The following is a 9,853-nucleotide window of genomic DNA, read 5'->3' on the forward strand; positions in this document are numbered from 1 at the left end:
GAAAATGGCCTTTTCAATTATAATTCGATTGCATAAGAAGTTTGACAAAAGCAAACAGTTGCTAGAAATTTGATTGAAATATACAGCATGACTAAAATGCGTACAACACCCGGTATTCCCAGGCGGTCACCCATCCAAGTACTAACCGGGCCCGAGGTTGCTTAACTTCCGAGATCGAACGAGATCGGGTCTACTCAACCTGGTATGGTCGTAGGCGATTTCAAAAGAAAGAAAATGGCCTTTTCAATTATAATTCGATTGCATAGGAAATTTGACAAAAGCAAACAGTTGCTATAAATTTGATTGAAATATACAGCATGACTAAAATGCTTACAACACCCGGTATTCCCAGGCGGTCACCCATCCAAGTACTAACCGGGCCCGAGGTTGCTTAACTTCCAAGATCGAACGAGATCGGGTCTACTCAACCTGGTATGGTCGTAGGCGTTTTCAAAAGAAAGAAAATGGCTTTTTCAATTATAATTCGATTGCATAGGAAGTTTGACAAAAGCAAACAGTAGCTAGAAATTTCATTGAAATATACAGCATGACTAAAATGCTTACAACAACCGGTATTCCCAGGCGGTCACCCATCCAAGTACTAACCGGGCCCGAGGTTGCTTAACTTCCGATATCGGGTATACTCAACCTGGTATGGTCGTAGGCGATTTCAAAAGAAAGAAAATGGCCTTTTCAATTATAATTCGATTGCATAGGAAGTTAGACAAAAGCAAACAGTTGCTATAAATTTGATTGAAATATACAGCATGACTAAAATGCTTACAACACCCGGTATTCCCAGGCGGTCACCCATCCAAGTACTAACCGGGCCCGAGGTTGCTTAACTTCCGAGATCGAACGAGATCGGGTCTACTCAACCTGGTATGGTCGTAGGCGAATTCAAAAGAAAGAAAATGGCCTTTTCAATTATAATTCGATTGCATAAGAAATTCAAAAAGCAAACAATTGCTAGAAATTTGATTGAAATATACAGCATGACTAAAATGCTTACAACACCCGGTATTCCCAGGCGGTCACCCATCCAAGTACTAACCGGGCCCGAGGATGCTTAACTTCCGAGATCGAACGAAATCGTTCTACTCAACCTGGTATGGTCGTAAGCGATTTCAAAAGAAAGAAAATGGCCTTTTCAATTATAATTCGATTGCATAAGAAATTTTACAAAGGCAAACAGTTGCTAGAAATTTCATTGAAATATACAGCATGACTAAAATGCTTACAACACCTGGTATTCCCAGGCGGTCACCCATCCAAGTACTAACCGGGCCCGAGGTTGTTTAACTTCCGAGATCGAACGAGATCGGGTCTACTCAACCTGGTATGGTCGTAGGCGATTTCAAAAGAAAGAAAATGGCCTTTTCAAATATAATTCGCTTGCATAGGAAATTCAAAAACGCAAACCGTTGCTAGAAATTTGATTGAAATATACAGCATGACTAAAATGCTTACAACACTCGGTATTCCCTGGCGGTCACCCATCCAAGTACTAACCGGGCCCGAGGTTGCTTAACTTCCGAGATCGAACGAGATCGGGTCTACTCAACCTGGTATGGTCGTAGGCGATTTCAAAAGAAAGAAAATGGCCTTTTCAATTATAATTCGATTGCATAGAGAGTTTGACAAAGGCAAACAATTGCTAGAAATTTGATTGAAATATACAGCATGACTAAAATGCTTACAAAACCCGGTATTCCCAGGCGGTCACCCATCCAAGTACTAACCGGGCCCGAGGTTGCTTAACTTCCGAGATCGAACGAGATCGGGTCTACTCAACCTGGTATGGTCGTAGGCGAATTCAAAAAAAAGCAAATGGCCTTTTCAATTATAATTCGATTGCATAGGAAGTTTGACAAAGACAAACAATTGCTAGAAATTTGATTGAAATATACAGCATGACTAAAATGCTTACAACACCCGGTATTCCCAGGCGGTCACCCATCCAAGTACTAACCGGGCCCGAGGTTGCTTAACTTCCGAGATCGGGTATACTCAACCTGGTATGGTCGTAGGCGATTTCAAAAGAAAGAAAATGGCCTTTTCAATTATAATTCGATTGCATAGGAAGTTTGACAAAAGCAAACAATTGCTATAAATTTGATTGAAATATACAGCATGACTAAAATGCTTACAACACCCGGTATTCCCAGGCGGTCACCCATCCAAGTACTAACCGGGCCCGAGGTTGCTTAACTTCCGAGATCGAACGAGATCGGATCTACTCAACCTGGTATGGTCGTAGGCGATTCCAAAAGAAAGAAAATGGCCTTTTCAATTATAATTCGATTGCATAGAAAGTTTGACAAAGGCAAACAGTCGCTAGAAATTTGATTGAAATATACAGCATGACTAAAATGCTTACAACACCCGGTATTCCCAGGCGGTCACCCATCCAAGTACTAACCGGGCCCGAGGATGCTTAACATCCAAGATCGAACGAGATCGGGTCTACTCAACCTGGTATGGTCGTAGGCGATTTCAAAAGAAAGAAAATGGCCTTTTCAATTATAATTCGATTGCATAGGAAGTTAGACAAAAGCAAACAGTTGCTATAAATTTGATTGAAATATACAGCATGACTAAAATGCTTACAACACCCGGTATTCCCAGGCGGTCACCCATCCAAGTACTAACCGGGCCCGAGGTTGCTTAACTTCCGAGATCGAACGAGATCGGGTCTACTCAACCTGGTATGGTCGTAGGCGAATTCAAAAGAAAGAAAATGGCCTTTTCAATTATAATTCGATTGCATAAGAAAATCAAAAACGTAAACAGTTGCTAGAAATTTGATTGAAATATACAGCTTGACTAAAATGCTTACAACACCCGGTATTCCCAGGCGGTCACCCATCCAAGTACTAACCGGGCCCGAGGTTGCTTAACTTCCGAGATCGAACGAAATCGTTCTACTCAACCTGGTATGGTCGTAAGCGATTTCAAAAGAAAGAAAATGGCCTTTTCAATTATAATTCGATTGCATAAGAAATTTTACAAAGGCAAACAGTTGCTATAAATTTCATTGAAATATACAGCATGACTAAAATGCTTACAACACCTGGTATTCCCAGGCGGTCACCCATCCAAGTACTAACCGGGCCCGAGGTTGTTTAACTTCCGAGATCGAACGAGATCGGGTCTACTCAACCTGGTATGGTCGTAGGCGATTTCAAAAGAAAGAAAATGGCCTTTTCAATTATAATTCGCTTGCATAGGAAATTCAAAAACGCAAACCGTTGCTAGAAATTTGATTGAAATATACAGCATGACTAAAATGCTTACAACACTCGGTATTCCCAGGCGGTCACCCATCCAAGTACTAACCGGGCCCGAGGTTGCTTAACTTCCGAGATCGAACGAGATCGGCTCTACTCAACCTGGTATGGTCGTAGACGATTTCAAAAGAAAGAAAATGGCCTTTTCAATTATAATTCGATTGCATAGGAAATTCAAAAACGCAAACAGTTGCTATAAATTTCATTGAAATATACAGCATGACTAAAATGCTTACAACACCCGGTATTCCCAGGCGGTCACCCATCCAAGTACTAACCGGGCCCGAGGTTGCTTAACTTCCGAGATCGGGTATACTCAACCTGGTATGGTCGTAGGCGATTTCAAAAGAAAGAAAATGGCCTTTTCAATTATAATTCGATTGCATAGGAAGTTTGACAAAAGCAAACAGTTGCTATAAATTTGATTGAAATATACAGCATGACTAAAATGCTTACAACACCCGGTATTCCCAGGCGGTCACCCATCCAAGTACTAACCGGGCCCGAGGTTGCTTAACTTCCGAGATCGAACGAGATCGGGTCTACTCAACCTGGTATGGTCGTAGGCGATTCCAAAAGAAAGCAAATGGCCTTTTCAATTATAATTCGATTGCATAGGAAGTTTGACAAAGACAAACAATTGCTAGAAGTTTGATTGAAATATACAGCATGACTAAAATGCTTACAACACCCGGTATTCCCAGGCGGTCACCCATCCAAGTACTAACCGGGCCCGAGGTTGCTTAACTTCCGAGATCGAACGAGATCGGATCTACTCAACCTGGTATGATCGTAGGCGATTTCAAAAGAAAGAAAATGGCTTTTTCAATTATAATTCGATTGCATAGGAAGTTTGACAAAAGCAAACAGTTGCTAGAAATTTCATTGAAATATACAGCATGACTAAAATGCTTACAACACCCGGTATTCCCAGGCGGTCACCCATCCAAGTACTAACCGGGCCCGAGGTTGCTTAACTTCCAAGATCGAACGAGATCGGGTCTACTCAACCTGGTATGGTCGTAGGCGTTTTTAAAAGAAAGAAAGTGGCTTTTTCAATTATAATTCGATTGCATAGGAAGTTTGACAAATGCAAACAGTTGCTAGAAATTTCATTGAAATATACAGCATGACTAAAATGCTTACAACACCCGGTATTCCCAGGCGGTCACCCATCCAAGTACTAACCGGGCCCGAGGTTGCTTAACTTCCGAGATCGAACGAGATCGGCTCTACTCAACCTGGTATGGTCGTAGACGATTTCAAAAGAAAGAAAATGGCCTTTTCAATTATAATTCGATTGCATAGGAAATTCAAAAACGCAAACAGTTGCTATAAATTTCATTGAAGTATACAGCATGACTAAAATGCTTACAACACCCAGTATTCCCAGGCGGTCACCCATCCAAGTACTAACCGGGCCCGAGGTTGCTTAACTTCCGAGGTCGAACGAGATCGGGTCTACTCAACCTGGTATGGTCGTAGACGATTTCAAACGAAACAAAATGGCTTTTTCAATTATAATTCGATTGCATAGGATGTTTGACAAAGGCAAACAATTGCTAGAAATTTGATTGAAATATACAGCATGACTAAAATGCTTACAACACCCGGTATTCCCAGGCGGTCGACCATCCAAATACTAACCGGGCTCGAGGTTGCTTAACTTCCGAGATCGAACGAGATCGGGTCTACTCAACCTGGTATGGTCGTAGGCGAATTCAAAAGAAAGAAAATGGCTTTTTCAATTATAATTCGATTGCACTGGAAATTCAAAAAACCAACAGTTGCTAGAAATTTGATTGAAATATACAGCATGACTAAAATGCTTACAACACCCGGTATTCCCAGGCGGTCACCCATCCAAGTACTAACCGGGCTCGAGGTTGCTTAACTTCCGAGATCGAACGAGATCGGGTCTACTCAACCTGATATGGTCGTAGGCGTTTTCGAAAGAAAGAAAATGGCTTTTTCAATTATAATTCGATTGCATAGGAAGTTTGACAAAAGCAAACAGTTGCTAGAAATTTGATTGAAATATACAGCATGACTAAAATGCTTACAACACCTGGTATTCCCAGGCGGTCACCCATCCAAGTACTAACCGGGCTCGAGGTTGCTTAACTTCCGAGATCGAACGAGATCGGGTCTACTCAACCTGGTATGGTCGTAGGCGTTTTCGAAAGAAAGAAAATGGCTTTTTCAATTATAATTCGATTGCATAGGAAGTTTGACAACGACAAACAGTTGCCAGAAATTTGATTGAAATATACAGCATGACTAAAATGCTTACAACACCCGGTATTCCCAGGCGGTCACCCATCCAAGTACTAACCGGGCCCGAGGTTGCTTAACTTCCGAGATCGAACGAGATCGGGTCTACTCAACCTGGTATGATCGTAGGCGATTTCAAAAGAAAGAAAATGGCTTTTTCAATTATAATTCGATTGCATAGGAAGTTTGACAAAAGCAAACAGTTGCTAGAAATTTGATTGAAATATACAGCATGACTAAAATGCTTACAACACCCGGTATTCCCAGGCGGTCACCCATCCAAGTACTAACCGGGCCCGAGGTTGCTTAACTTCCAAGATCGAACGAGATCGGGTCTACTCAACCTGGTATGGTCGTAGGCGTTTTTAAAAGAAAGAAAGTGGCTTTTTCAATTATAATTCGATTGCATAGGAAGTTTGACAAATGCAAACAGTTGCTAGAAATTTCATTGAAATATACAGCATGACTAAAATGCTTACAACACCCGGTATTCCCAGGCGGTCACCCATCCAAGTACTAACCGGGCCCGAGGTTGCTTAACTTCCGAGATCGAACGAGATCGGCTCTACTCAACCTGGTATGGTCGTAGACGATTTCAAAAGAAAGAAAATGGCCTTTTCAATTATAATTCGATTGCATAGGAAATTCAAAAACGCAAACAGTTGCTATAAATTTCATTGAAGTATACAGCATGACTAAAATGCTTACAACACCCAGTATTCCCAGGCGGTCACCCATCCAAGTACTAACCGGGCCCGAGGTTGCTTAACTTCCAAGATCGAACGAGATCGGGTCTGCTCAACCTGGTATGGTCGTAGGCGATTTCAAAAGAAAGAAAATGGCCTTTTCAATTATAATTTAATTGCATAGGAAATTCAAAAAGGCTAACAGTTGCTATAAATTTCATTGAAATATACAGCATGACTAAAATGCTTACAACACCCGGTATTCCCAGGCGGTCACCCATCCAAGTACTAACCGGGCCCGAGGTTGCTTAACTTCCGAGATCGAACGAGATCGGGTATACTCAACCTGGTATGGTCGTAGGCGATTTCAAAAGAAAGAAAATGGCCTTTTCAGTTATAATTCGATTGCATAGGAAATTCAAAAACGCAAACAGTTGCTAGAAATTTGATTGAAATATACAGCATGACTAAAATGCTTACAACACCCGGTATTCCCAGGCGGTCACCCATCCAAGTACTAACCGGGCCCGAGGTTGCTTAACTTCCAAGATCGAACGAGATCGGGTCTACTCAACCTGGTATGGTCGTAGGCGATTTCAAAAGAAAGAAAATGTATTTTTCAATTATAATTCGATTGCATAGGATGTTTGACAAGGGCAAACAATTGCTAGAAATTTGATTGAAATATACAGCATGACTAAAATGCTTACAACACCCGGTATTCCCAGGCGGTCACCCATCCAAGTACTAACCGGGCCCGAGGTTGCTTAACTTCCGAGATCGAACGAAATCGTTCTACTCAACCTGGTATGGTCGTAAGCGATTTCAAAAGAAAGAAAATGGCCTTTTCAATTATAATTCGATTGCTAAAGAAATTTTACAAAGGCAAACAGTTGCTAGAAATTTCATTGAAATATACAGCATGACTAAAATGCTTACAACACCTGGTATTCCCAGGCGGTCACCCATCCAAGTACTAACCGGGCCCGAGGTTGTTTAACTTCCGAGATCGAACGAGATCGGGTCTACTCAACCTGGTATGGTCGTAGGCGATTTCAAAAGAAAGAAAATGGCCTTTTCAAATATAATTCGCTTGCATAGGAAATTCAAAAACGCAAACCGTTGCTAGAAATTTGATTGAAATATACAGCATGACTAAAATGCTTACAACACTCGGTATTCCCAGGCGGTCACCCATCCAAGTACTAACCGGGCCCGAGGTTGCTTAACTTCCGAGATCGAACGAGATCGGGTCTACTCAACCTGGTATGGTCGTAGGCGATTTCAAAAGAAAGAAAATGGCCTTTTCAATTATAATTCGATTGCATAGAGAGATTGACAAAGGCAAACAATTGCTAGAAATTTGATTGAAATATACAGCATGACTAAAATGCTTACAACACCCGGTATTCCCAGGCGGTCACCCATCCAAGTACTAACCGGGCCCGAGGTTGCTTAACTTCCGAGATCGAACGAGATCGGATCTACTCAACCTGGTATGATCGTAGGCGATTTCAAAAGAAAGAAAATGGCTTTTTCAATTATAATTCGATTGCATAGGAAGTTTGACAAAAGCAAACAGTTGCTAGAAATTTCATTGAAATATACAGCATGACTAAAATGCTTACAACACCCGGTATTCCCAGGCGGTCACCCATCCAAGTACTAACCGGGCCCGAGGTTGCTTAACTTCCAAGATCGAACGAGATCGGGTCTACTCAACCTGGTATGGTCGTAGGCGTTTTCAAAAAAAAGAAAGTGGCTTTTTCAATTATAATTCGATTGCATAGGAAGTTTGACAAATGCAAACAGTTGCTAGAAATTTGATTGAAATATACAGCATGACTAAAATGCTTACAACACCAGGTTATCCCAGGCGGTCACCCATCCAAGTACTAACCGGGCCCGAGGTTGCTTAACTTCCGAGATCGAACGAGATCGGCTCTACTCAACCTGGTATGGTCGTAGGCGATTTCAAAAGAAAGAAAATGGCCTTTTCAATTATAATTCGATTGCATAGGAAATTCAAAAACGCAAACAGTTGCTATAAATTTCATTGAAATATACAGCATGACTAAAATGCTTACAACACCCGGTATTCCCAGGCGGTCACCCATCCAAGTACTAACCGGGCCCGAGGTTGCTTAACTTCCGAGATCGGGTATACTCAACCTGGTATGGTCGTAGGCGATTTCAAAAGAAAGAAAATGGCCTTTTCAATTATAATTCGATTGCATAGGAAGTTTGACAAAAGCAAACAGTTGCTATAAATTTGATTGAAATATACAGCATGACTAAAATGCTTACAACACCCGGTTTTCCCAGGCGGTCACCCATCCAAGTACTAACCGGGCCCGAGGTTGCTTAACTTCCGAGATCGAACGAGATCGGGTCTACTCAACCTGGTATGGTCGTAGGCGATTCCAAAAGAAAGAAAATGGCCTTTTCAATTATAATTCGATTGCATAGAAAGTTTGACAAAGGCAAACAGTCGCTAGAAATTTGATTGAAATATACAGCATGACTAAAATGCTTACAACACCCGGTATTCCCAGGCGGTCACCCATCCAAGTACTAACCGGGCCCGAGGATGCTTAACATCCAAGATCGAACGAGATCGGGTCTACTCAACCTGGTATGGTCGTAGGCGATTTCAAAAGAAAGAAAATGGCCTTTTCAATTATAATTCGATTGCATAGGAAGTTAGACAAAAGCAAACAGTTGCTATAAATTTGATTGAAATATACAGCATGACTAAAATGCTTACAACACCCGGTATTCCCAGGCGGTCACCCATCCAAGTACTAACCGGGCCCGAGGTTGCTTAACTTCCGAGATCGAACGAGATCGGGTCTACTCAACCTGGTATGGTCGTAGGCGAATTCAAAAGAAAGAAAATGGCCTTTTCAATTATAATTCGATTGCATAAGAAATTCAAAAACGCAAACAGTTGCTAGAAATTTGATTGAAATATACAGCATGACTAAAATGCTTACAACACCCGGTATTCCCAGGCGGTCACCCATCCAAGTACTAACCGGGCCCGAGGTTGCTTAACTTCCGAGATCGAACGAAATCGTTCTACTCAACCTGGTATGGTCGTAAGCGATTTCAAAAGAAAGAAAATGGCCTTTTCAATTATAATTCGATTGCATAAGAAATTTTACAAAGGCAAACAGTTGCTAGAAATTTCATTGAAATATACAGCATGACTAAAATGCTTACAACACCTGGTATTCCCAGGCGGTCACCCATCCAAGTACTAACCGGGCCCGAGGTTGCTTAACTTCCGAGATCGAACGAGATCGGGTCTACTCAACCTGGTATGGTCGTAGGCGATTTCAAAAGAAAGAAAATGGCCTTTTCAATTATAATTCGATTGCATAGAGAGTTTGACAAAGGCAAACAATTGCTATAAATTTCATTGAAATATACAGCATGACTAAAATGCTTACAAAACCCGGTATTCCCAGGCGGTCACCCATCCAAGTACTAACCGGGCCCGAGGTTGCTTAACTTCCGAGATCGAACGAGATCGGGTCTACTCAACCTGGTATGGTCGTAGGCGAATTCAAAAAAAAGCAAATGGCCTTTTCAATTATA

At 41.6% G+C, this 9,853-nt stretch overlaps 33 non-coding genes and 10 pseudogenes across 33 annotated transcripts; all 43 read right to left on the reverse strand.

Moving 5' to 3' along the window:
• Window positions 1–97: 97 nt before the first annotated feature.
• LOC143457475 (5S ribosomal RNA) lies at window positions 98–216 on the reverse strand. The gene has a single exon (XR_013117171.1). It is a non-coding gene; the product is annotated as a 5S ribosomal RNA (ribosomal RNA).
• Window positions 217–327: 111 nt separating this feature from the next.
• LOC143453985 (5S ribosomal RNA) lies at window positions 328–446 on the reverse strand. Its single transcript, XR_013115632.1, has one exon. It is a non-coding gene; the product is annotated as a 5S ribosomal RNA (ribosomal RNA).
• A 111-nt stretch (window positions 447–557) lies between these two features.
• LOC143456761 (5S ribosomal RNA) lies at window positions 558–666 on the reverse strand (annotated as a pseudogene).
• A 111-nt stretch (window positions 667–777) lies between these two features.
• Window positions 778–896, reverse strand: LOC143456690 (5S ribosomal RNA). Its single transcript, XR_013117077.1, has one exon. It is a non-coding gene; the product is annotated as a 5S ribosomal RNA (ribosomal RNA).
• Window positions 897–1,005: 109 nt separating this feature from the next.
• Window positions 1,006–1,123, reverse strand: LOC143455935 (5S ribosomal RNA; annotated as a pseudogene).
• A 111-nt stretch (window positions 1,124–1,234) lies between these two features.
• On the reverse strand, window positions 1,235–1,353 carry LOC143457126 (5S ribosomal RNA). Its single transcript, XR_013117119.1, has one exon. It is a non-coding gene; the product is annotated as a 5S ribosomal RNA (ribosomal RNA).
• A 110-nt stretch (window positions 1,354–1,463) lies between these two features.
• LOC143454735 (5S ribosomal RNA) lies at window positions 1,464–1,582 on the reverse strand. The gene has a single exon (XR_013116345.1). It is a non-coding gene; the product is annotated as a 5S ribosomal RNA (ribosomal RNA).
• A 111-nt stretch (window positions 1,583–1,693) lies between these two features.
• On the reverse strand, window positions 1,694–1,812 carry LOC143454233 (5S ribosomal RNA). Its single transcript, XR_013115868.1, has one exon. It is a non-coding gene; the product is annotated as a 5S ribosomal RNA (ribosomal RNA).
• A 111-nt stretch (window positions 1,813–1,923) lies between these two features.
• LOC143455768 (5S ribosomal RNA) lies at window positions 1,924–2,032 on the reverse strand (annotated as a pseudogene).
• A 111-nt stretch (window positions 2,033–2,143) lies between these two features.
• Window positions 2,144–2,262, reverse strand: LOC143453960 (5S ribosomal RNA). Its single transcript, XR_013115607.1, has one exon. It is a non-coding gene; the product is annotated as a 5S ribosomal RNA (ribosomal RNA).
• Window positions 2,263–2,373: 111 nt separating this feature from the next.
• LOC143455273 (5S ribosomal RNA) lies at window positions 2,374–2,492 on the reverse strand. The gene has a single exon (XR_013116857.1). It is a non-coding gene; the product is annotated as a 5S ribosomal RNA (ribosomal RNA).
• A 111-nt stretch (window positions 2,493–2,603) lies between these two features.
• Window positions 2,604–2,722, reverse strand: LOC143456702 (5S ribosomal RNA). The gene has a single exon (XR_013117078.1). It is a non-coding gene; the product is annotated as a 5S ribosomal RNA (ribosomal RNA).
• Window positions 2,723–2,832: 110 nt separating this feature from the next.
• Window positions 2,833–2,950, reverse strand: LOC143455496 (5S ribosomal RNA; annotated as a pseudogene).
• Window positions 2,951–3,061: 111 nt separating this feature from the next.
• LOC143457138 (5S ribosomal RNA) lies at window positions 3,062–3,180 on the reverse strand. Its single transcript, XR_013117122.1, has one exon. It is a non-coding gene; the product is annotated as a 5S ribosomal RNA (ribosomal RNA).
• Window positions 3,181–3,290: 110 nt separating this feature from the next.
• Window positions 3,291–3,409, reverse strand: LOC143455456 (5S ribosomal RNA; annotated as a pseudogene).
• Window positions 3,410–3,519: 110 nt separating this feature from the next.
• Window positions 3,520–3,628, reverse strand: LOC143455769 (5S ribosomal RNA; annotated as a pseudogene).
• Window positions 3,629–3,739: 111 nt separating this feature from the next.
• LOC143456713 (5S ribosomal RNA) lies at window positions 3,740–3,858 on the reverse strand. Its single transcript, XR_013117079.1, has one exon. It is a non-coding gene; the product is annotated as a 5S ribosomal RNA (ribosomal RNA).
• A 111-nt stretch (window positions 3,859–3,969) lies between these two features.
• On the reverse strand, window positions 3,970–4,088 carry LOC143454126 (5S ribosomal RNA). Its single transcript, XR_013115766.1, has one exon. It is a non-coding gene; the product is annotated as a 5S ribosomal RNA (ribosomal RNA).
• A 111-nt stretch (window positions 4,089–4,199) lies between these two features.
• Window positions 4,200–4,318, reverse strand: LOC143453987 (5S ribosomal RNA). Its single transcript, XR_013115633.1, has one exon. It is a non-coding gene; the product is annotated as a 5S ribosomal RNA (ribosomal RNA).
• A 111-nt stretch (window positions 4,319–4,429) lies between these two features.
• LOC143454569 (5S ribosomal RNA) lies at window positions 4,430–4,548 on the reverse strand. Its single transcript, XR_013116185.1, has one exon. It is a non-coding gene; the product is annotated as a 5S ribosomal RNA (ribosomal RNA).
• Window positions 4,549–4,658: 110 nt separating this feature from the next.
• On the reverse strand, window positions 4,659–4,777 carry LOC143454503 (5S ribosomal RNA). Its single transcript, XR_013116122.1, has one exon. It is a non-coding gene; the product is annotated as a 5S ribosomal RNA (ribosomal RNA).
• Window positions 4,778–4,888: 111 nt separating this feature from the next.
• LOC143455788 (5S ribosomal RNA) lies at window positions 4,889–5,007 on the reverse strand (annotated as a pseudogene).
• A 109-nt stretch (window positions 5,008–5,116) lies between these two features.
• On the reverse strand, window positions 5,117–5,235 carry LOC143457602 (5S ribosomal RNA). The gene has a single exon (XR_013117291.1). It is a non-coding gene; the product is annotated as a 5S ribosomal RNA (ribosomal RNA).
• Window positions 5,236–5,346: 111 nt separating this feature from the next.
• On the reverse strand, window positions 5,347–5,465 carry LOC143454023 (5S ribosomal RNA). The gene has a single exon (XR_013115668.1). It is a non-coding gene; the product is annotated as a 5S ribosomal RNA (ribosomal RNA).
• Window positions 5,466–5,576: 111 nt separating this feature from the next.
• Window positions 5,577–5,695, reverse strand: LOC143457556 (5S ribosomal RNA). The gene has a single exon (XR_013117247.1). It is a non-coding gene; the product is annotated as a 5S ribosomal RNA (ribosomal RNA).
• A 111-nt stretch (window positions 5,696–5,806) lies between these two features.
• On the reverse strand, window positions 5,807–5,925 carry LOC143453988 (5S ribosomal RNA). Its single transcript, XR_013115634.1, has one exon. It is a non-coding gene; the product is annotated as a 5S ribosomal RNA (ribosomal RNA).
• Window positions 5,926–6,036: 111 nt separating this feature from the next.
• Window positions 6,037–6,155, reverse strand: LOC143454570 (5S ribosomal RNA). Its single transcript, XR_013116186.1, has one exon. It is a non-coding gene; the product is annotated as a 5S ribosomal RNA (ribosomal RNA).
• Window positions 6,156–6,265: 110 nt separating this feature from the next.
• LOC143454708 (5S ribosomal RNA) lies at window positions 6,266–6,384 on the reverse strand. Its single transcript, XR_013116318.1, has one exon. It is a non-coding gene; the product is annotated as a 5S ribosomal RNA (ribosomal RNA).
• A 110-nt stretch (window positions 6,385–6,494) lies between these two features.
• Window positions 6,495–6,613, reverse strand: LOC143455959 (5S ribosomal RNA). Its single transcript, XR_013117007.1, has one exon. It is a non-coding gene; the product is annotated as a 5S ribosomal RNA (ribosomal RNA).
• A 110-nt stretch (window positions 6,614–6,723) lies between these two features.
• LOC143453989 (5S ribosomal RNA) lies at window positions 6,724–6,842 on the reverse strand. Its single transcript, XR_013115635.1, has one exon. It is a non-coding gene; the product is annotated as a 5S ribosomal RNA (ribosomal RNA).
• Window positions 6,843–6,953: 111 nt separating this feature from the next.
• On the reverse strand, window positions 6,954–7,071 carry LOC143455498 (5S ribosomal RNA; annotated as a pseudogene).
• A 111-nt stretch (window positions 7,072–7,182) lies between these two features.
• On the reverse strand, window positions 7,183–7,301 carry LOC143457150 (5S ribosomal RNA). The gene has a single exon (XR_013117123.1). It is a non-coding gene; the product is annotated as a 5S ribosomal RNA (ribosomal RNA).
• A 110-nt stretch (window positions 7,302–7,411) lies between these two features.
• On the reverse strand, window positions 7,412–7,530 carry LOC143454158 (5S ribosomal RNA). Its single transcript, XR_013115795.1, has one exon. It is a non-coding gene; the product is annotated as a 5S ribosomal RNA (ribosomal RNA).
• Window positions 7,531–7,641: 111 nt separating this feature from the next.
• LOC143454127 (5S ribosomal RNA) lies at window positions 7,642–7,760 on the reverse strand. The gene has a single exon (XR_013115767.1). It is a non-coding gene; the product is annotated as a 5S ribosomal RNA (ribosomal RNA).
• A 111-nt stretch (window positions 7,761–7,871) lies between these two features.
• Window positions 7,872–7,990, reverse strand: LOC143453990 (5S ribosomal RNA). The gene has a single exon (XR_013115636.1). It is a non-coding gene; the product is annotated as a 5S ribosomal RNA (ribosomal RNA).
• Window positions 7,991–8,101: 111 nt separating this feature from the next.
• On the reverse strand, window positions 8,102–8,220 carry LOC143455203 (5S ribosomal RNA). Its single transcript, XR_013116791.1, has one exon. It is a non-coding gene; the product is annotated as a 5S ribosomal RNA (ribosomal RNA).
• Window positions 8,221–8,330: 110 nt separating this feature from the next.
• On the reverse strand, window positions 8,331–8,439 carry LOC143455770 (5S ribosomal RNA; annotated as a pseudogene).
• Window positions 8,440–8,550: 111 nt separating this feature from the next.
• LOC143456971 (5S ribosomal RNA) lies at window positions 8,551–8,669 on the reverse strand. The gene has a single exon (XR_013117104.1). It is a non-coding gene; the product is annotated as a 5S ribosomal RNA (ribosomal RNA).
• A 111-nt stretch (window positions 8,670–8,780) lies between these two features.
• On the reverse strand, window positions 8,781–8,899 carry LOC143455274 (5S ribosomal RNA). The gene has a single exon (XR_013116858.1). It is a non-coding gene; the product is annotated as a 5S ribosomal RNA (ribosomal RNA).
• Window positions 8,900–9,010: 111 nt separating this feature from the next.
• LOC143456725 (5S ribosomal RNA) lies at window positions 9,011–9,129 on the reverse strand. The gene has a single exon (XR_013117080.1). It is a non-coding gene; the product is annotated as a 5S ribosomal RNA (ribosomal RNA).
• A 110-nt stretch (window positions 9,130–9,239) lies between these two features.
• Window positions 9,240–9,357, reverse strand: LOC143455500 (5S ribosomal RNA; annotated as a pseudogene).
• Window positions 9,358–9,468: 111 nt separating this feature from the next.
• On the reverse strand, window positions 9,469–9,587 carry LOC143453582 (5S ribosomal RNA). Its single transcript, XR_013115242.1, has one exon. It is a non-coding gene; the product is annotated as a 5S ribosomal RNA (ribosomal RNA).
• A 111-nt stretch (window positions 9,588–9,698) lies between these two features.
• On the reverse strand, window positions 9,699–9,817 carry LOC143454234 (5S ribosomal RNA). Its single transcript, XR_013115869.1, has one exon. It is a non-coding gene; the product is annotated as a 5S ribosomal RNA (ribosomal RNA).
• Window positions 9,818–9,853: the final 36 nt, after the last annotated feature.

The sequence above is a fragment of the Clavelina lepadiformis genome, chromosome 4, assembly GCF_947623445.1.
Source record: "Clavelina lepadiformis chromosome 4, kaClaLepa1.1, whole genome shotgun sequence".
Lineage (NCBI taxonomy): Eukaryota > Metazoa > Chordata > Ascidiacea > Aplousobranchia > Clavelinidae > Clavelina > Clavelina lepadiformis.